This window comes from Heteronotia binoei, chromosome 16, assembly GCF_032191835.1.
Source record: "Heteronotia binoei isolate CCM8104 ecotype False Entrance Well chromosome 16, APGP_CSIRO_Hbin_v1, whole genome shotgun sequence".
Taxonomy (NCBI): domain Eukaryota; kingdom Metazoa; phylum Chordata; class Lepidosauria; order Squamata; family Gekkonidae; genus Heteronotia; species Heteronotia binoei.
In genome coordinates, this window is record NC_083238.1 from 43,847,181 (window position 1) to 43,869,921 (window position 22,741).

The window sequence follows — 22,741 nt, forward strand, 5'->3', positions numbered from 1 at the left end:
AAGTCCCATTGATTGCAACAGGAGAGTTGTGAGCATACAAATGATCTGTTTCAAAATAGCAACTTCCTTAAGTGCTTGCATATTTAGCTGGATTGCACGCTTTGTCTAATGATTCCTTACGTAAGGAAAATGAAATGTGTAAACGTGTGGCCCTCATACTTGCTGCACGTGAAAACAACAGTGGAATTGGGAAAAGAATGGCAACGCAACCGTGAATGCAAGAGATAAATATGTGGCAGGCCGACAAGGGAAAAATAAAAACTGTGGAGTTAAAACCTAGTATAGTACCTTGGAAAAAAGCAAGTATATTTCAGTATCTTCTGAGGTTTTAGAAAGCTTCAATGTAATCAATGATTTCAAAGGCCATAGAATATATTTATCCACTGGTCAGACAGAATTTTAACAATGTAACTGGAATTACTGCAGACTTTGTGGGCTTTCTCTGCAGTCCAATATTTGCAATGCAGGATGTTGCAAACAAAAACGATGCTGTAACATCATTACTATCCAACTCCCTGAGAAAAGCAAAGGGCAAAACAATTCTCAGAGACCATAACTGTCTGATCTGCAGACAAATATAATGCACGTACCTGCAATATAATGCACGTACCATTTGGCATTTATTCAAAGACAGATTCCATGTTCACATCCACTGAAGTAGTCCTAACTACCGCTTAGGAACAATGGGCAGGGATATAAAATTTCCAGAAATGCTTAAGCCACAGGGGCAAATATGTTTCCTCCTCTTTTTATTATGGAAAAAAACTGGCATTTTTGGGAAAACCTAAATACATGTAATATTTATTTGCCTGTCAAACCTAAACTTATTGTACAGATTTAACATATCTAAAAGCATCAGTTTTAATTTAGCATGTAATAATTTGCTGCTTGGCATATCTATGTAATTTAAAATGACACTTATTTTGGCTTTCTGTAGGAAAAGCTGCAAATATACCCAATACTTGAGAGAATTGTCAACTGCTACACCTTTTACTATGTTCCGCCATCTGAGACATAAGGAAAAATTATAATTTAAGGCAGAAAACAAATTCTGTAGTAAATAAAAGAAAGTGTATTTGGGCAAAGCACATTTATGCAATCACAACAGAACTACCAGCATATTTAGATATCCAGTCAAATTTGACAACGCTGAAACACTTAGAATCTTTAATGATGTATTATCATTAAACACATTATTGCATATTGTTACTGAAATTATTTTAAAAGGTAAAGGTAGTCCCCTGTGCAGGCACCAGTTGTTTCTGACTCTGGGATGACGCTGCTTTTTCAACGTTTTCACGGCAGACTTTTTACAGGGTGGTTTGCCATTGCCTTCCTCAGTCATCTACACTTTCCCCCCAGCAAGCTGGGTACTCATTTTACCGACCTTGGAAGGATGGAAGTCTGAGTAAACCTCGAGCTGGCTACCTGAACCCAGATTCCGCCGGGATCAAACTCAGGTCGTGAGCAGAGCTTAGGACTGCAGTACTGCAGCTTTACCACTGCACAAAAACATAAAATACGTTGTATATGTCTCCAGTCTACATAGGAATTAGCGTTAGCTAATGCTGTAGACTATCTTACATAAAATCTTTCACAGTACTCAACCTGAGTAAAAAAAAAAAAATCACATCTCAAACAGAAAAAAAATTGAGTGAGGTTTTTTCCAGTGCTCTGAGCCCCTCCCTTTCTTCTATATTCCTCCACCCATGCCTTTAAATCTCTACTAATAGGAGGTGGGACAAATCACCCAATAGGCTGCTCTGGTGTACACCCACAATTCACCAAGTCCAATAAATAAGGACCAAGGAGTGCCTTCAGGGAAAACAGCTCACACAAGTATGAATTTTCTTTCCTCAAATGGAATAACTAGTGCTGCCCCGCCCTAACCTGGATTGTCCGGGCTCGCCCAATCTTGTCAGATCTTGGAAGCAAATATTTGGATGGGAGACCACCAAGGGATACTAGGGGTGCAACACAGAGCCAGGCAACGGCTAGCCACCTCTGAATGTTTCTTGCTTTGAAAATCCCACCAGGGGTTGCCATAACTCAGCTGTGGCTTATTGGCAGACAAAGAAAGCCCCCCCCAGAGAATCACAGACATGGATGAGCCACAAAATATTCTTGCAGCCACATTCTGCACTGAGATCTCTAGCTTCATTTTACTGCTGAGCTGCATCTCCAAATGGCTGCAGAGAAACTAAAAACTACAAAGGGCAAAATGCCCACTCACCTTTATGCTTTCATTATTTTAGGGAAAGCCCACATCATGGTGTCTGAAGTACTCTTTCGTGTTGTCTTCCATTTTGGAATGAACAACAGCAGCAGAGAATTGCAGAGTTAATCACCTATTAGCTGCAAATGAGCATCCATGGGTCATTTAGGTAATATCCCATATAATTAAAGCAGTAAAATATGCTAAGCAGCTTCACTGGTCAAGCTTATTTTATGCTTTCTACTTTCTGGAAGAAGTGATTGTTTTCCTGATATAAGCTAAGATCTGATCAAATGTATGCTTCTTCCTAATGAGCCTTTCCAGGTATGTCTGCATGTACTTGCACACACAAATACATCCCTAATGTTTAAAATGGGCAAGCACAACCACTGGCAAAGTGGCTGAAGGAACACCGCAACCATGCTGGTGGTTGCAATGTGGGTTGGATCCTACAGAGCAGGGGTGGCCAAACGTGCTCAATGAAAGAATAAATGCCAGAAGTTTGGGAGCCGCAAGACATGAAAGCCTCAAGGAAGGAAGGAAGGAAGGAAGGAAGGAAGGAAGGAAGGAAGGAAGGAAGGAAGATGACGACATTGGATTTATATTCCGCCCTCCACCCTGAATCTCAGAGTCTCAGAGCAGCTCACAATCTCCTTTACCTTCCTCCCCCACAACAGACACCCTGTGAGGTGGGTGGGGCTGAGAGGACTCTCACAGCAGCTGCCCTTTCAGGGACAACCTCTGCCAGAGCCATGGCTGACTCAAGGCCATTCCAGCAGGTGCAAGTGGAGAAGAGGGGAATCAAACCCTGTTCTCCCATCTAAGAGTCCACACACTTAACCACTACACCAAACTGGAAGGAAGGAAGAGTGAGGAGGGAGAGGTGAAGAGAAAACAGCTTTAACTGCATTCTTCAAGCCACCAGACTGCCTTGAGGAGGAAAGGAGGAAGGAAGGAGAGGTGGAAAGAAAGCTGCTGGCTGGCTTGGCAAAGTGATTTAAAGAGAAAAATACCTTCTCCAAGCCAGCTGATGGGAGTGGGGCTTCAAGAGCCACAGTTTGGCCACCCCTGTTACAGAGGATTTCTGCAGATGGGGGAAGGATGATTATTGTAAATTCCATGGCTGCTGCAGACTTCCAGCTCCCTCTCATGCTGTTTCTGAGGGTACCTTGCTGCCCCCCCCTTCAGGGAACTGAATTTTGGGCTGCAATGAGATAGCTGGAGTAACTGGCTGAAGGGTGAAGATAAACTTATGAAGATGCTTAAAGGACGCAATCTCAATCATGTACATTTCACTGCAATTACTGCAACTTGCTTCCAGATGCATAGGTTCAGAATCAAAGCACAAAAATGGAAACCACACACATGTGTGTCACTTCTTAGAACTTCCTATAATTATACAGAAAAAGAGCAGCAAAGTGATGCCGTTCAAGTGACCAGGTGAACCACAAGGAGGAAGGAAAAGCTCAGTGGACAGAAAATATAGTGCAGCTAGTAAAAACAAAAACACAGTAGCACTATAAAACTGTTTGTTATAGGTTTTCTATTTTTTTCTTGTGAGGCCTACAGGCTTGAAGGCTTATTGCTATTGTAAATGCTATGGGGTTGTTCGCTGTTAAGTATAGCACAAGGTTACAGAGGCTGCCCCTCAATTGGGCTAAGGTTGCTGGGTCAAAAATCTTAAGAACCTGTTACATAACACTGAAATGAGAGCTAAATGAATGATGTGTAGCATTTTACAGATATGCCAAAAACTGACTCAACAACAGGAATGCCAACTGGCATATTATTGGAGAGTACCATCCCTGAAGGCTGCAAAAAACATGACAGCAATGTATTAAGAATTATGATGTTTACATTCAACCCCAAGATCATCCAGCTGGTTTCACATGGAAGAGTGGGGAATCAAACCAGGTTCTCCAGATTACAGTCCACCGCTGTTAACCACTATACCACACAGTATACAGCCACAAGCCCTGGTAAATCTAGTTTACAAAAGCAGTGGTCTTCAAAAAGAAGTCTAGGGTTCCTTAGGACTGCAGGGATTCTTCAATAAACTTCTCTCCTAAAGGCAGGATTTCTGCATTCCACAGCTAAGGGAGCATTGGAAGTGCTGCAGGACTCCAGGAAGGGGTATGAAAAATGCCTGGGAGATTATATTTACTCCATCTTTTCTCTGCCCCACCAATTCTCATCAGTCTTGCAAGGTTAGACTGAGAGTGAATGGCTCAGTGAGTGCCATAGCCAAGTGAGAAGGTGAACCAGGGTTTTCCAGGTCACGGCCAGTACATAACACTTGCTAAGATCTTGAGTCAGATATTACCCTTTCTCCCCCGATCAACCAAAACGTTGAGTGGGCTGAATACCCTTTAGCAGGGATCATCACTGACCCGCACTGCATTTATGGGGTGCTCCCCTCATTTCAAGGGCAACAGCTGCCATTTTGTTTTAATGGGATTTTCACCGCATGAGGCTTTGGAAGGAATCGGAGCTGTCTCATTCTATTTCTCCAGTGCCAATGTTGCATTAGTACCCCCAACCACAGACTGCATGTTCATAACAGGGTGCAAGGCTATCTGCATGCTATTCTGCAAAAAGATGGGAGGGGACACAGAAATACATAGATTAAATTTAGCTGAGGTCAGAAAAACTGGGCACTGGTGTAAGGTGCACTCTCAATTTGTATAGGATGTAGCTAGCACTCCATCTGAATGGTGTTTACACTCCACTGCAGGCCTTTCTTTGTAGTAGGAACTCCTTTGCATATTAGGCCACACACCCCTGATGTAGCCAATCCTCCTGGAGCTTACAGTAGGCCCCGTACTAAGAGCCCTGTAAGCTCTTGGAGGATTGGCTACATAGGGGGTGTGGCCTAATATGCAAAGGAGTTCCTGCTACAAAAAAGCCCTGCACTCCAGTACCCCTTTAATGAGATGAGGGCTTCTGCTGAAGACCTACATTTTCCTCAACAGATAGATCAATCTATAAAGCGTCCCTGATACTGTGAAGCTTGAAATCTACTGGACCTGAGCACTGAGAAGGAAGATGGACCCAATCCTACTGGCATGACAGTCAAACTGACATGGTAGTCAAGAGCATTCACTATCAGCTGCATCTGGTTCTCCAACTCTCCCCTTTCAGATAACTCAGCTGTAATAATCCATGTTTTTGTAATTTCACAACTGGACTACCACAGCATGCTCTATGTGAGACTGCTTCTGAAGACAACAGTAAAACTATAACTGGCTCAGAATGCCACGGCCAGATTGTCAACGGCTAGCCTACTTCATAACACTGACTTCTGGTTTGTTTCAAAGCTCAATTCTAGGTATAGAAGAGGAGTTGGATTTATACCCTGCCCTTCTCTCAGAGTAGCCTATAATCTCCTTCCCTTCTTCTCCCCACAACAGACACCTAATGTTCCCTCTAAGATGCAGAGTCTTGTGAGCAAAAATTCTACTTTGTGAGCTACTAGTATTAAAGTTTTGAGCTACTGGCATTAAAGTTGTGAGCACATAAATTAGTGTGCTCTGGGGTCATCCTTCCTGAGATAAGACAAAAATGTGTGAGCTGGAGGCTAAAAATCTGAAAGCTAGCTCACGCTACCTCAGCTTAGAGGGAACACTGCTTGTGAGGTAGGTGGGGCTGAGAGAACTCTCAGAGAACTGCTCTTGAGAGAACAGCTCTGAGGGAACTGTGACTGACTCAAGGTCACCCAGAAGGCTTCATGTGGAGAAGTGGGGGATCAAATCTGGCTCTGCAGATTAAAGTCCATCACTCTTAACCACTACACCACACTGGCTCTCTTATGGCCTTTAAAGGCCTTTAGGCCCACACCCTACATGTCTGAAGGGCCATTCATCCCCATGTCCCTCTGCATCCATTACTGTTCTCTAGCCACACCCTTCCAGCTGCCCTCTACGCTCTAGCCACACCCTTCCAGCTGCCCCATCATTTAAGGTTGCCCATGTGGCATCTGAACCCACTTCTTTTCAACAGTGGCTCCCCCGCTTTGTGGAACAGGCTCCCTGACAAAATGAGGAAGGCACAGTCCTCAAAAGTTTTCAAGAGGCAGGGTAAGGCTGTTCTCTTAGCTACAGGTTTTAATGGGGCTTAAGCTGCAGGCATTTTCTTGGGGGAAGATTAATAGTATTCAGGGCTTTTTTTGTAGCAGGAACTGCTTTGCATATTAGGATACACCCTCCTAATGTAGTCAATCCTCCAAGAGCTTACAGTAGGCCCTGTAAGCTCCAGGAGGATGATGGCCTATTATTGCATATTAGTGTGGCCTAATATGAAAAGGAGTTCCCGCTACAAAAAAGTCCTGGGAGTGTTATACTATTGTGGACAACTGTTATTTAAGGATTATCTTTGGTTCTAGATAAGAAGAAGAAATTGGATTTATATCCCGCCCTCCACTCCGAAGAGTCTCAGAGCGGCTCACAATCTCCTTTACCTTCCTCCCCCACAACAGATACCCTGTGAGGTGGGTGGGGCTGGAGAGGGCTCTCACAGCAGCTGCCCTTTCAAGGACAACCTCTGCCAGAGTTATGGCTGACCCGAGGCCATGCCAGCAGGTGCAAGTGGAGGAGTGGGGAATCAAACCCGGCTCTCCCAGATAAGAGTCCGCACTCTTAACCACTACACCAAACTGGCTCTCCAGGGATGGTTTAACTGTTATTTGTAAGCCACCTTCAACCAAGAAGAAAGGCAGGATATAAAGGTTTAAATAAATATTCAAAAATTCTAACTCATCATGAGCTACCACTTACATTTTAATATAAAATATTTATACATTATTTTAATACATAAATACAGTAAAAATTAGATGTGGGTCCTAGTTCCATAGCAGTTTGAAGAATATGAGGCTAATGCATCACCTGGAAGAATGGGTTGTTTAAAAACACTCCTAAATTAGATCAGGCTTCCTAGTGTTTCTTTGAGGCTACTGTCATGTTATGTATGACTTAAGTGCTACATATTATAATTACTTCAAACACATTTTCAGATTGCCAAGAAAATGCAGAAGCATTAACAGCTAGTAAAGTGATATGTGGTAAAATCTGTAAAAAAATAACTGCAAGACTAGAGAAAGGCCACCTTAATTTCAAAAAGCAGATAATAAGTTTACTTGAGATACCACTGCAATGGAAAATATGGCTGTATTTTAAGAACATTTTCTGTTTAAGCACATATATTATATAAGCTGACAAAAAAATTGAATCATTTTCTCAGGCCTGTTTAATGCCAATATTCCCATGATACACAGAATTTATCCTGGAGTAAGTAAGAAATCCAGTACATTTGGAAAACTATTTGAGCAAGTATCTCATTCTGGCAGAATGATAGAAAATTTCCACAACTATTATTTTCCAGTCTTCTTGTGATGAGATCCGTATGGACATAGCTCATGTGAAAGCTTCAACTTCTCTGCAGCTTTCTTAGCTACTGTTACACTGACAACTGGATTTTGACATGTTGTTAAGATAACCAGATACCAAACAACTGTTAACCCTATCATACAATCTAATACATGGGGAGTTCCAGCAACTACTTTATGGCTATAAGAAAACTGTTATTGACTACATCCTTGACATTGGGTGCTTGAAGTAAAAGCTATTCCCTTCCTCTGCCAATTTAATCAAACCAACCCAAATTGGTTTGAAAGGTGCAAGACAAGAACTTCCAATACACATATACCAAACAAATCTACTTGACAAAATAATCACCCAGTCTAAAACTGCAGAAAGAGTAACTGCTCTGTTCAACTTTGCAGGGGTCACAGCTGCTGTGGTGATGGGGGCAGCTTCCCTTTACTATACTAAAACTCCATTCAGACCTGTTTTCAGTGGCAGGCAAGGACACAGCCTGCTCTTGTGCTGACACATTCTGTTCCCCACGACTCCCTCTTCCCCTGAAATAACAGGACAGGCAATGCCCTGGTTTGGAAAGCCTTCAAGCAGATTTCCCTTCTGCTGACATCTAAATGCAGGCACCTGGGCAAGTCAGAGTTTGCTTCTTCTTTGGTAACTGGAATTCCAAACTGGGCAAATAAGAAACCTAACTTTGTGCTGAGGAAACAACATCCCAGCTTGCTTAGGCACCTGCATGCAGATGTCACAGAAAGATGGTGTGTTATGTATGACTTCTTATATAATGAAGGTTTCCCAAATCATACCCCACATACTGTGCAGCACAATAACTGTGTTTACTGATTGCCATCTGAATGTGGCCTGTCTAATAGCACCTTAAAGTCTGACAGGTTTTCCACCCTGACCGTTTATTTCGTTTATTCTAAAGAGTGAGGGGGTTCAACATGACTTTTTGAAGAAAGTCATTTTGGAGGGAAAGTACATGTGCTGTGATGATTGTATTAACTAGGAAAAACTGACAGTGGGAAAATTTTTTTACAGGTCCTACTTTTAATATAGTTGGGTTTTTTAAACAAAAACTTCTCTAGCTGTACATAAGATGGTTGTATTCTGAATATAGTCTGAGGACTGCCCCCTTCCACTAAAAGTACATACCAGAAAACCACAATTTTATGGACACTTTATAAAGAAATTCAACAAAAAGCAATATTCATAGGAGGAGCCCTGCTAGACCAGGCCAATGGCCTATCTAGCCCAGCAGTATTCTTTTTCTAGTTGCCAACCACATATCCTGGAAGGCCCACAGCCAAGATACAAAAAGGCCAAAGTCTGCCCCTGCTGCTATCCTTCAGCAACACCATTCATAGGTATCCCACTTCCAAATATGTAGCCACCGATGAAACAAGGGCTGTGATCACACACTAAATAATGCACTTTCAATGCACTTTCCAAATGGATTCTGCCAGTCCATAAAAGTAAAATCGAGTTGGAAAGTGGATTGAAAGTGCATTACTGAAGTGTGTGTGATCACAGCCCATGTGTCTAATCCCTTTTGCAGAAAGCATACATTTGGGAGAACAAATAGGGTAGTATTTGGCTGAAAGCTAACTACAATGCTTGCAGCTGCCACCCTAAGAATCCTAGAATAGGATGACTTTCATATAGATTCAGGCAGGCAGCAATGTTGGTCTAAAGCTTATTTTTAGTCCAGTGGCACCTTTAAGACCAACCAACGTTTACTCAGCATACAAGATTTTGTGTGCAGGCACACTTTCAGAGGTATCTGCCTATGTATCTGAACTGTTAACTTCCATTTCTATGCATCTGAGGAAGTATGCCTGCACCCCAAAGCTCATACCTTGAATAAACTTTTCTTGGTCTTAAAGGTGCCACTAGAATAACTTTGTCTTGTTAATACCTTTAGAGCCGAACAATATGGCTTACAGCAGCACTGTCAGTGAGGTGCGATCCCCCCTTTGAAGTTGCATCAACTTTTATTATTTTCTACATCTTGTAGATTTTCTACGGACATGTTCATTTCATTGCAATATTTACCATTCAAATTGCACCTCCTTCTTTAAATGAACATCTTTCCAAACTTTCAACTGCAGTTTGAAACCCATGTCTTTTCACAACTCAGTCCCTTAGTGCATAACATAAACGCAGCCTAAATACTCACATTTATTCTCAGTTTTATCTGACCCTGCTCTCCTGATTTACTGCCTCCCACATCATATAAATTTAGACTCCAAGCTCTTTGGGGCAGCTACTTCTCCTCTAGGTCACTCTGCAACCTGTCATGTATACTCATGATCTATGTCAGTAAACATCATTAACAAATGTACATTTTATAGTCATAAATCCAGATGGGCCTCATTTATCATAGTTCTCCTCCTAAACGTTACAGTCATATACCACAATGCTGAACAAGACACACGGCTAAAATACAGGAAACTGGAATATGACTGCGCTTGGTTCTGGCCCAGTTTTTCCATAAGATCTGAACAGCAAACCCAAAGGAAAACAAAACAAAACAAAAAAATTGTTCAAGAATACAACTTGGTCCAAAATTCTTTATTAAGAAGGAACCTTTTAAAAAGGCCTTTCCAACTCAATGTACTTTCAAAGCACAACTTTCAAGCCATGCTTAAAAAAAAGAACTGTGGGTGTTGGGACTAAGCAGGTTTTTGACTTTAAAAACTAGAACACTTTAAAAACTTGGAATACTTGCTAAATGACCCTGGGATCTATACCCAGCGGTGGAGAGGCACAAGTGGTCTAGCAGAAGCGGCAGCAGCAGGGGTGGCCAGGCTGGGGCTTCCCCCCTTCCTCCTGTTGACAGCGCCAGGGAACTCCCTGCCTGGAGAGAGGCGGGAACACGTCTCTGGCTATGGGTTACAGGCGAGTTTCTGGGGTGGGGCGGCCAGGCTGTTCCTTAGCCAGAGGCTAAAAGAGAAAGGGGGGGGAGAGAGAGGGGAGGAGAGGGAAAAAGGCTCCCTCCACCAGGCTCTGTCTCTCCCAATCCCACCCTTTCCTCCAAGGTACAGCCAAAAAAATAGCCCTCCCTGCAGGGCGAGGGCCTGAAAGTGTGTTGGGGGGGGGGCGCCAAGAGAAAGCGCCGATCCGTTTAAAAAACACTGCAGCAGTCAGAGAGAGAAGCTGCAGCTGCAGTTTCCCTCCAGTTCGTGAAAAGGGGGGAGGAGAGACAGAGGCCGAAAATAACGGGAAACGGTGACCTGTTCCGCGCTTAGACCTTTTAATCCTGGTTTAGCCCTGTCCCTAGACTGACATTCTACAGTGGAATCAGAGGAACCAGCATATTCTATAGTTTTAGTGCAGAATGTCAGTTTGGGGAGAGGGCTGGAACCAGGACGAAAGGTCTAGTGCGGGACTGGTGTCTCTCTCAAAACCCCCTCCAAGGCTTTCCCCCTCCGAACAAGAAGCGTCTCATCCTGACGGTCAAGAGACGCGCGTTGGTTTTGTTTCCTCCCCCCTCCTCCCTCCATAAGGAGAGGCCAGAGAAGAGAGAGAGAGAAAGAGGGAGCTCTGCGGTAGCCCAACGGCGAGCAAAGCAACCGGAGGGGGGAAAGAGGGGGAAGCCTCAGCGCGGTACAATGTCATCGCCTCCCCCCCGAAGCAGCCCCCTTCTTCCCGCCCCGCGAAAGCGGAAAGCTCGGCTGCTTCTCTCTCTGGGGTTGCTTCGCCCCACCGGGCCGCCGCCGCCGCCTCCATCCGCCATTATTCTTTGTTCGTTGCGCGGTGGGGCCCGAGCTCGGCGGCGGCCGTGAGGAGACGGAGGGCCAAGGGGGGCGGGGGAGGGGAGAGCTGGGGCGGCCCGTGTGAGTTTTTTGAGGGGGGGATTTGTGAGGTTAAAAAAAGGGCTCCATCTTTTTTAGAAATTCGGGCGGGGGGAGGGGGGGGGGAAAGAGCGGGCGCGTTTCCCGCTCGGCGGCGGCGCCAGGCCCAGGCGGGGACCCGTCGCCCACCCCAACGGTCGCCAGCGCTGCTGCCGCCGCCTCCAACTGCCTGCCTGCCCCTCCCTCCCTCCTTCCTTCCGTCCTCCCTGTTTTTCTTCTTCCTCCTCCTCCTCAGGCTCGTCGGCCCTTCTGTCTCTTTCCATCCTCCTTCTTTTTTTTTTTCCTCCTCGGCTTTTTTCCTTTTCTCCTCTTACCGGGCTAGAGGCTGCTCCGTCACTGCTTTCGTTCGCGCCTAGGCTCTCGCCGCAGTTTTATTCTCTCCCCCACGTAACACACCGCGTCAAACTACACCTCCGCCGCGTCACTCACAGAACACACACACACAGCACACGCTCTCGGGCTCTCCCAGCCCCGGCGACAGGCAGGCAGCGGCAGCGGCCGACTGAGAGGAGAGAGAGGAGGCAGCCCAGGGAGCAAGCGCCGCCGCGCGCGCCTCCTCCTCCCTCCCGCCCTCCTCCTCTCTTCTCCCCCCCCTCCCCGCGGACGGAAACAGCCGAGCCGGGCCCCCCTCACGGAAACAACCGAGCGGGCTGAGGGGGGGGGCGGGTGAAGGAGGAACGAGGCAGAGCCAGCGCGAGAGCCGCCGTGGCGGCCCCCCCCCCCCCCCCGAAATGGCTGAAAGGGAGAACATAAGAGAAGCCATGTTGGATCAGGCCAATGGCCCATCCAGTCCAACACTCGTGTCACACAGTGGCCAATACATGTGTGTGTGTGTATATACATATATATACACACACACATACACTGTGGCTAATAGACGGGTGGGAAACGGAAGAGGGCAGCGAAACCAGCGGCCGCCATTCCTCCTCCTCTTTGAAGTCTGGCACAGGAACGGGAGAACAGGCCGAGGGCGGGAAAGGGAGGCTTATCCGACACGTCGACGATGCCTCATCGGCCGCGCTGCCCCCCCCCCCCCCCGCCACGGAAATAGCCGAAGGGGCTGAGGGAAAGTGAGAGGGGCGAGGTGGGAAGAGAAGGCTTATTGATCAGTCTCGTTTAAACTACGGTTGCCGAGTCCAATTCAAGGAATACCTGGGGACTTTGGGGGGGGTGGGGGTGGAGCGAGGAGACTTTGGGGCGGGGCCAGAAGCAAGGTTGTGACAAGCCATCATATTTAAAGGGACCACACACCTTTTAAATGCACTCTCTCCATTGGAAAGAATGAAGGATAGGGGCACCTTCTTTGTGGGCTCATAGAATTGGACCTCCTGGTCCAGTCTTTTTAAAACTCGCGGGGTGTTTTGAAGAGAGGCGCCAGATACTATGCTGGGAATTTGGTGTCTCTACTTAAAAAAAAAAACAAAAACATACGGATTGAGTCTCTGTTATAGCTAATGGGAATCGGTCTCCATAGGGCATACTGGAGTGCCCAGCAGACATTTCCCTCCCCCTCCTTGCTTTATGATGACCCTGAAGGGGGGGAGGGCCTCCAAACCAGGGGATCCTCTGCCCCCACCTGGGGATTGGCAACCCAAGGGGGGGGGATGTTAGAGGACAGCGAAACCAGCAGCCACCATTTCTCCTCCTCCCTGGAGTCTGACACAGGAATGGGAGAACAGGGGGAAAGGGAGGCTTTATCCAGCGCCTTGTTGGCCAAGCTGCCCCCCCCCCCGCCGCTAGCCACAGAAATAGCCGAACAGGCTGAGGGAAAGTGAGGGGGGGTGGGGAAGAGAAGGCTTATTGCTCAGATGGCACTGACTGGCGTCTCTCTCATCCAGTCCGTCTCCCCTGTTTCGGCACTGTGCCGCCAAAAGGACTTTAAACTAGGGTTGCCAAGTCCAATTCAAGAAATACCTGGGGACTTTGGGGGGGGGGGTGGAGCCAGGAAACTTTGGGGGTGGAGCCCAGGGACATTGGGGGTGGAGCCAGGAGCAAGGGTGTGACAAGCAGAACTGAACTCCAAAGAGAGTTCTGGTCATCACATTTAAAGGGACCACACACCTTTTAAATGCCTTCTCTCCAGTGGAAAGAATGAAGGATAGGGGCACCTTCTTTGGGGGCTCATAGAATTGGACCCCTTGGTCCAATCTTTTTGAAACTTTGGGGGTGTTTTGAGGAGAGGCACTAGATGCTATGCTGGAAATTTGGTGCCTCTACTTAAAAAAATACCCATGGATTGAGTCTCCATTATAGCCTATGGGAATGGGTCTCCATAGGGGATAATGGAGTGCCCAGCAGACATTTCTGCGCCCCCCTGCTTTTGGATGACCCCAAAGGGGGCAGGAGGGCCTTCAAACCAGGGGATCCCCTGCCCCCACCTGCAGATTGGCAACCCTATGGCCCTGTAACCGTCAAAAGGACTTCAAACTGCCTCGTGGAGAGGAACGTCGTTGAACGACAGAGACCCCCTCCCCCCACACACTGAAAAGGCTCCTTGGAGCAAAGGAGTTTGTTAAAAAAAAACCACACAAACGCGGGGACGCAAAAAAGCCTGCTTCATGGGAACGGTTCGGACCCAAGGCCCAAAAATTAAATTATCAAAACGGGGAGGGGGAGAGTCAGTTCGCCAGCTCAGTTTTCTCTCCCCCCGCCTTCTCTGTTTTTTGCAGAAATAGCTGAAGAGGTTTCGTAAAGCTCAAGAGATGAGCCATTATACATAGGGTTGACAGGTCTGTTGAGAAAATACCTGGAGAGTGGAGACTTTGGGGGTGGAGCCAGTAGAGGGTGAGGTTTGGGAAGGGGAGGAGCGTCAGCAGAGTACAGTGTGTAGAGTCCACCCTTCCAAGCAGCCATTTTCTCCAGGGAAGCTGAGCTCTGCCAGCTGGAGATCAGTTGTAAAAGCGGGAGTTCTCCCTCTGAGGCGGAGGCCATCTCTGTAGGGTTATTCCCATCCATCCTTCAGGGAGGCAGGAAATACTTTTTCCTACTTCCTGTTGGCGCCTTCAGAATGACCCGTCCTTCAGTTCTTTTCCTGCCTCTACAGGGAGAGCAGCTTAGATCAGGCCTTGCCTTTATCTAACTCTTAAACTCTAGATTTTTCTTACATATTTTCCCTCATAACTACCTTTATATACTTCCTTCACTGTTCTGCCTTATATCCTAACTCATTTTGGTGAAGACTAACAAAATCTGCTGCATTCTCCCTCACAGGAGAATGTTCCTCCATGTTCTGTGTTTCCTTTCTATATCTTACCACTTTTCTCCTCTGCCTCCCTTCCTCCTCTCTTCAGAGGCCGAGGATCGATACTTTTTTGCACTTTTGAAGTGCTCCTGCATATTTCTTCTCTCACCAAATGGTGGAGGCAGAACACTCAGAGGCTTTTCTGACTGACAAGGAGTCAGCGGCGTCCTCAGCTGTGATTGCTGCATACCTTTTAGGCGGGGCCAACATGCCTTCGTGGCTTGCTCATGCCGTCTGGATGGAGCCCAGCACTCAGCGACACTGGCAGCCAAATGACAGGCCAAGAGGTGCCATCCACTTTCAGGTGGGGCCAACTTGCCTTCGTGGCTTGTTTGTGCTATCCATCTCAACAGCCCAGCAGTCAGCGGCAGTCAAATGACGGGCCAAGAAGTGCTGCTTGCTGGTAGAGCATGCCCGTCCTTCAGGGCTGTCAGTAGCTGGTGGCGGCCATTTTGGAGACTTGGAGTCTGCATCTGCTCCATTCCCTCCACATCAACTGGCCCTGGCAATGGCTGACAGTGACAGAGGTGCCTGTTCAGCATACCAGACGGAGCAGGGTCCTCACAGAGCCACCTTCCTCAGTGGTAAAGTACCCCATTCCGGGAGTTTCTTTATTCTACATTGGGGTGATGTGAACCTTCTGCAGAAGCATGCACGAGGGGATGGCTTCTTTCTGCCCTAAGGTGGTGCTTATTTCTCAGGGCTCTGATCAACCTCCTCAAACTTCTCAGCCCCTCCTGCCCTGGGCTACTAAGACACCAGGTAGGCTGTTACCTGTACAAAGAGATGGAGAAGCCCTGGAGCAGAACCTAGGTTATCTGACTCTGTGCCTGATGACTGGGAGGAGGGGGAATCCCTATCAAAGAGGAGGAGGAGGAAGAAACCCAGGTGGCTTTCTTAACAAAGGCTATAGCAGCCCTTGCATTTCATGCTTACCTTCCACATGCATAGGAGCTTAAGGCTTCTTGTAGAAAGGTTATGACCACGAGTACTAATGAGTTTTCCCTTTCATACGATGGCTGAATATTTGAATGTCACCTCAGGGTGGAATGGGGCAAACCTGACTCAAATGGGCAGTTTCTACATTTGTTTAAATGCTTTATGCTCTGTCTAATTATGCTGATGAGTTATTACAGGTCTCCCCAGTTGACGGGCCGTGGCAGCATTGCAGTCTACTGGTCTGCTCCCTGAGGATGGTGAGAGCTTCCACTACAGCCTCCATCACATCCAGAGCAACAATCATCTGGGTCCGCAAGATTATCCAGGTCTTGTCAGAGAACAACCATTGCCTCCTTGAAGGCATTAGCAGGAGGCTGAAGGCTGCCTTCTTTCTTGCTGATGCCACCTTAGACAGCTTAATGTTCATTTCTAAGGCCATGACTTCTACCACTGTAGCTAGGAGGTTGAGTGCTTGGCCTGCAGGCATGCTTCCCAAATCTATGGTATCTGCATTCCAGAGGGATAGTCTCCTTGGTGACTGCCTTGGTAGATTTCTGGGGAAGACACAAGACTAGAAACACACTGTGTCTCGTACATCTGTTGTTTTGATAGATGGGGAAATCACTCCTTTTGTGCTTAGTACTCCTTGTCCAGGTTTTGGTCTGTGCCCCCCCCCAAAGGCAATGTGAGTCCAGTCCCATGCAAGCATGGCTGCATGTCCCTTCCAATGGGAGTCAGGTTTTTGACCTTCCTTCTGGTCTGGAGGTATTCTCAAGAAGACTTGTGGCCCCTAGATGTCATTGTTCATGGCTACACCTTAAAATCCACAATCTCCCATTGGAACGACTCATTCAGTCTCTGGTGTCCAAAGTCTGCATCCAAAGAATAATCACTGAACAGGCCATACAGCGTTTTGTCACGTTTCGGTTATGCAGCCCATTCCCCTTCCAGAGTAGGGTTGGGGAGTATATTCCATCTTTTTCACAGTTTCTGAGAGGAATACCAACTGGAGGGCCAGTTTGGATCTCAAGTTTCTCAACAAGTTTGTCAAACTTCGGGGCTTGCTCAGGGAATCTTTGAAGTCCATAACAGAGGCCCTTCAACCCCAGGTATTTTTTTACTTCAGTAGTCCTGACTGATGTCTACTTACACATCCCCATTAATCCTGCTCACAGAATATTTCTCAGATTTGCAGTGAAAGGCCAGTGTTCCCAATGCTGGACACTTCCTTTTGGACTTTCCAAGGCCCCCCGGGCATGTACCAAGATCCTGGTAACCCTGTAGTCCACCTCAGGCACCAGGGGATTTATGTCCATCCATAATTGGACGCCCTTCTCATCAAGTCCAGCAGCCTCTCCAAATACATTCGGGGCACCTAGTCCACTCTCCGCTCATCGGAACATGGTTTTATTGTAAACCAGTCAAAGAGTTCTCTTTAACGGGGAACCATCATTGACACATCTGCAGTTCCCTTTTCCTCCCACTGGAAAAGGCGCAAGATCCAGGCTGCTGTAATCCTGGTAATCCAGGACAACTTCTCATCCCTGTTGTTTCTGGACAAACTCATGTGTCTGCCGATCTCCTGCTTAGACACAGTCTGGAGGGCCAGGCTTCATTCCAGATCACTGCAGCATTCCCTTCATTCCTACCAGTTGTCCATCATGGGAAAGAGAATTTTTCATCTCTGGATTCCTGTATCCATCAGATCCAGTCTTCTCTGGCAGGTGAAGGTCAGCAGCCTTTGACAGGGCGAGGTATTGTACACCCAGGTCTATAGGGAATTCACAGCTGCAAGCCCTCAACATTGGGGAGCTATCCTGAACAAGGTTCTGCTACACGGTCAGTGGACTCTCGAAGAACAGAGTCTTCTCATCAACTTCTAGAACTCAGGGTCATCCAGCTGGCTCTGAATTACTTCAGGTTGGATCCGGCCCATCAGCCTGACTTTATCTGGATGGACAACATCGCTACCAAGGCATATCTCTACTAGCAAGGGGCTCTCAGTCATCTCAGCTCCACAGAGTGGATTTGAGGATCTTGGCCTGGGAAGAGAGGAATCTCCCATCAGAGTGGAGTACACCAGGGGGGTGGACAGGACATGGCTGGACTGGCGGAGGGGAATGGTCCTTCCATCCCAAGATCTTCAATCTCATTCGCCAACACCTAGGATGTCCTTTCCTAAACCAATTTGCGTCAAGCACGAATCATCAGCTTCCTCACTTCTTTCATGGGGTATTACTGCATGAAGATGGAGGCGATCAACATTCTCACATCTTCCTGCCCCAGGACTGCTTCCCTCTGCTTCTACTCATTCCTAAGACCATTTGCAGGATTTGGGAACAGGCAGCCAAGGTCACACTGGTGGCCTGTCATAGGGCTCAACGATTACAGAGATCTGCCCTCCTCTGCCTATTCCAGTCTCTCCAGACATGCTTAATCAGAGCCTGATCTGGTGCCCCCAGCAAGACTGGCTTCGTTTTCCCACTGGAGATTGAGTGCAAAACACTCTTCTGGAGTAAAAGACACTATCCAAGAGCCAATCACATTCACAACACTATCTGGACAGCTTTTGTGAGATGGTGCAAACAAAATCAGATTGAACTGTTGGCACCCTTCACTGTTTTTCTGCGTTAGTTTTTCTCCAGGATGGTCTGACATTAGGTCTAAAGTCCTCCACTATCCACAGTCAGATTGCTGCCCTTACCACAGCGCTTCCTGTTCATGGAGGATACAAGCTGCCCAAATATCATATCCTGTGTTTTCCTGCAAAATGCTATGCTCTAGGCACCTCCTCCAGTATATTGCTATCCTATTTGGAGATTACGGTATCGTCTGCCTTTGCAAAGTCTCCCTTTGAGCCTTTCAGGGAAGTTGGTCTGTAATGGGTACTCAAGATGACTCTCTTTTTAATTGTTGTAACCTCAGCTCACAGAGTCTGGCAGATTAGAGCCTTATCTGTTAAACCTTTCATCCTTCACACAGATAAGGTAGTGCTCAGTGCTGATCCAACATTTTTTTGCCTAAAGTTTCTTTGAATTTTCACAGATTACAAGAGATCTATCTTCCCACATTTTGCCTACTGTCCAAGCATCCCAAGGAATTTGTGTGGCATACCCTGGATGGTCACAGAGTGCTTAATATCTACATTTCAAGGACAGACTCCATCACAAAAACAGACAGTTCCTTCAGCAACATCACCCTCCAGGTCTGGAGGTTGAATGTCCAAGACTTCCATTAGCTTAGTTCTCAAGGCTTGTGATATGCAGCCTACAAGGCTTCTAGCCTGGAGACACCTACCAGAATTATGGCACATTCCTTGTGTAGTTCATCCACCAATGCAGTCCTACTTAATAGATCATTTGCAGAAGAAGCTTGTAAAGCTACTGCATGTTTTTCCATTTCCACTTTTTCTTTATCATTACAAGCTGAATTATTTGGAAGAAGAGTTTTGCAGCACACTGCGATAACAGCCGATGATGATGACCTACCCATCTAAGGGACACTGCTCTGGGAGGTCCCACAGAGATGGCTTCTGCCTCAGAGGGAGAATGACCATTGGTACTTACCGCAAAGAGTCCTTCTCCTCTGAGATCAGGAAGCCATCTCGGCCCTCCCATCATCATCAACTTTCCTGTTTCTGTGTGCTGTTCTCTTCTTTTTGCCTTTCTACCCTGTATCTCACTGGGTACTGTTATGTGGCCATTAATGCTCTTGTTTAATATGTTTTCTTTAACAGAATTAGAGTATTACTTAAATTATGGTTACTGTTTTCGGAGTCCCAGAACTGAAGGGTGGGTCATTCCGAAGGCGCCAACAGGAAGTAGCAAAAACTATTTCCTGCCTCCCTGACAGATGGATGGGAATAACCCTACAGGGATGGCCTCCTGACCTCAGATGAGAAGGACCCTTCTCTGTAAGTACCAATGGTCAATCTCCAGACCCCACCTGGAGGCTGGAAACCCTAAAGCTGCCTTCTGAATCAAAGTCAGTATTGCCTACTCAGGCTGACAGCGGCTCTCCAGGGTCTCAGGCAGAAGTCTTTCAGATCAACTACTGCCAGATCCTTTCGCTGGAGATGCGAGGGATTGAACCTGGGATCTTCTGCATGCCAAGCAGATGTTCTGCCAATGAGCCCTGAGCTGAGCAAAGGTGGTTGGAGACAGTTCCCTTTGAACAAAGTTATGGGAAGGATGAAGAGGGAAAGCACCTGTTCGGTCTCGTTTATAGCTCATAGTTGGCCTGACTAGAATCCTTTTTTGTCAGGGGTTGGGCGGGGGGCAAAAGAGTACAGGGAAGGGCAGTCACGTTTAGGATGGGGCGGGGGAGCTCCAAGGCAGTTAGTATTAAAGTACTATATGACTTCTGAGCATATGCAGAGTATCTTTCCTCCCCGCCACTGAATATACACAGTTCCTTCATCCACAAGGGCAGGCATCAGATGTAGCATCTTTCCTTTAAAAAAACCTCCCCTCCCCCCAAAAACAGGCATAGTGTATCCATGGCATTCCATTGCTATGTGGAACACCCTCCCCAAAAACATCAGGGCCCTGTGGGACTTGCCACAATTCCGCAGGGCCTGTAAGACAGAATTGTTTAAACTGGTATTTAACAAATAATGGTGAGGTGACCACTATTCCCCCATCCACAGCACTGACACCTGAACCATCCCAGTACAAATCCAGAGTGCCAAATAACATCCTATGATATCATAATATGCGGCACTCAATAAAAATAAAAACTTGCCATCTGGATCCTGGCGAGTGAGCTTGGAACCGTATTACATATTTTAAACTCTATGAACTGTTAAAATGTTTTAATGATTTTATTGTACTTTGATTTTAATACTCTGTAATTTTAACTGTTGTTAGCTGTCCTGAGCCCATCAGGGGAGGGCAGGATATAAATACAATGAAATAAAATGAAACAAACAACATCTTTTATATAAGAACATAAGAGAAGCCATGTTGGATCAGGCCAATGGCCCATCCAGTCCAACACTCTGTGTCACACAGTGGCCGAAAAACCAGGTGCCATCAGGAGGCCCATCGGTGGGGCCAGGATACTTGAAGCCCTCCCACTGTGGCCCCCCCCCAAGCACCATCTTAAAACTGCTGATAGAAGAAAGAAAGAATACCAGCAGTTTTAACTTTCTCTTTCTTTCTTTCTTTCTTTCTTTCTTTCTTTCTTTCTTTCTTTCTTTCTTTCTTTCTTTCTTTCTTTCTTTCTTTCTTTCTTTCTTTCTTTCAAATTATTTTTGTAATTGCTAAAAAAAACAACTGCTGATATCTTAAAATTGTTGCTAATTACAGGCTTGCGACCAGTGTTCCCTCTAAGCTGCAGAGTCTTGTGAGCAAAAATTCAACTTTGTGAGCTACTGGCATTAAAGTTGTAAGCTACTGCATAAATTAGTGTGATCTGGGGTCATTCTTCCTCGGCGAAGACAAAAATGTGTGAGCTGGAGGCTAAAAATCTGTGAGCTAGCTCACGCTAACTCAGCTTAGAGGGAACACTGCTTGCGACTAACATACCCTAAAACATTTTTCTAACTTCACCAGAGTCTTGCTTGATCAGACAAATAGTTCCTCTAATCAGGCATCTGTTAGGGGAGGATTAAAGCTACTAAAATTCCCACCCCACCCCTCAGTCTGGGAAAGAAAATAATAACCCAAAGCTATAGACTGGAGGAACCAGTACCTCTAGAACAGGGGTGGCCAACGGTAGCTCTCCAGATGTTTTTGCCTACAATTCCCATCAGCCCCAGCCAGCATGGCCAGTGGCTGGGGCTGATGGGAGTTGTAGGCAAAAAAAACATCTGGAGAGCTACTGTTGGCCATCCCTGCTCTAATAGAATGGCCATCGACACTAGCGAGTCAAAGAGCAAGTCAGCATCCACACATGATAAAGAATTTCTCTTTCGTAGGGTGGGATGGATAAAGTTTGGGGTCTGGAATTTTGGATCTTTGCATCCTGTTATAGTATCTGATTGCCTGGGAAGTCCACAAGCAGAGGCCAGATTATCTCCCCTGTTCCTTTCCACAGCTTTCACTGGTATACTGCTCCTGAACATGGAGGATCCATTTAACTATCATAGCTAATAGTCACTGATGGATCTATTGTCAATTAATTTGCCTAACGTCATTTTAAAGTCGGGCCTTGACCAATGTTGTTTGGGTCTAGGAACCCATCCCATCCCCCACCCCACTTTTCAGGTATTTTAATAACCAGATTTTTGAATTATTTTAGAAGAGGCGTTCCCTCCTGCTTGACAAAGAATACGTGTCTTATACAATATTGCCTGCTGCCAGTTGCCATTACAAGCAAATAAATCACATTAATCACACAGGCATCTTTTAGTTGATCTAAAGCTTTTCATTGGCTAATCTAATTAAACAAAGTGATTAAACATTGCAACTTTGCTTAGCAATAAATACGCTGGCTTTGAACATGGCCTGCTTCCAAGGAACTACGTTTATGAGAGCAGTTTTCATATTATTAGAAATTGTGTGCCAAAGTTGTCATAAATTAAAAATTGGTAGTTCAGTTAGAAATCAAAGTATCATATTAATGTATGATGAACCTGAAAGACTAACAATATTTGTTTAAGTTTCATGTGGATAGCTGTGTTGGTCTGCAGCAAAAAAACAAAGTTTGAGTCCAGGGGCACCTTTAAGATCAAGTTTAATTCTGTGTATAAGCTTTTGTGTGCACTAGGGTTGCCAAGTCTGTGTTGGAAGATACCTGGAGACTTTGGGGGGTGGATCAGGAAGAGGGTGATGACTGTAGATTTATCCCCCCCCTTCTCTCTGAATCAGAGTCTCCGAGTGGCTTACAATCTCCTTTATCTTCTTCCCCCACAAGACACCCTGTGAGGTGGGTGGGGCTGAGAGAGCCCTGACAGCAGCTGCCCTTTCAAGGACAACCTCTGCCAGAGCTCTGGCTGACCCAAGGCCATTCCAGCAGCTGCAAGTGGAGGAGTGGGAAATCAAACCCAGTTCTCCCAGATAAGAGCCTGCACACTTAAGCATTACACCAAACTGGGTGGGGTTTGAAGAAGGGAGGGGCCTCGGCATGGTCCAATGCCAGAGAGTCCACCCTTCAAAGCAGCCATTTTCTCTCT

The 22,741-nt window shown here is 46.3% G+C and overlaps 1 protein-coding gene across 3 annotated transcripts in view; it reads right to left on the reverse strand.

Moving 5' to 3' along the window:
* Positions 1 to 11,967, reverse strand: part of CREB1 (cAMP responsive element binding protein 1) — a 50,201-nt gene extending 38,234 nt beyond the window's left edge. The window contains exon 1 of one of the 3 annotated variants that reach the window (XM_060257217.1): positions 11,759 to 11,967. The gene's annotated coding sequence lies outside the window, so the exon portion shown is untranslated. The remainder of the gene's footprint in view (positions 1 to 11,758) is intronic. The other 2 variants (XM_060257218.1, XM_060257216.1) reach the window with 2 other exon arrangements.
* Between the last annotated feature and the right edge of the window lie 10,774 nt (positions 11,968 to 22,741).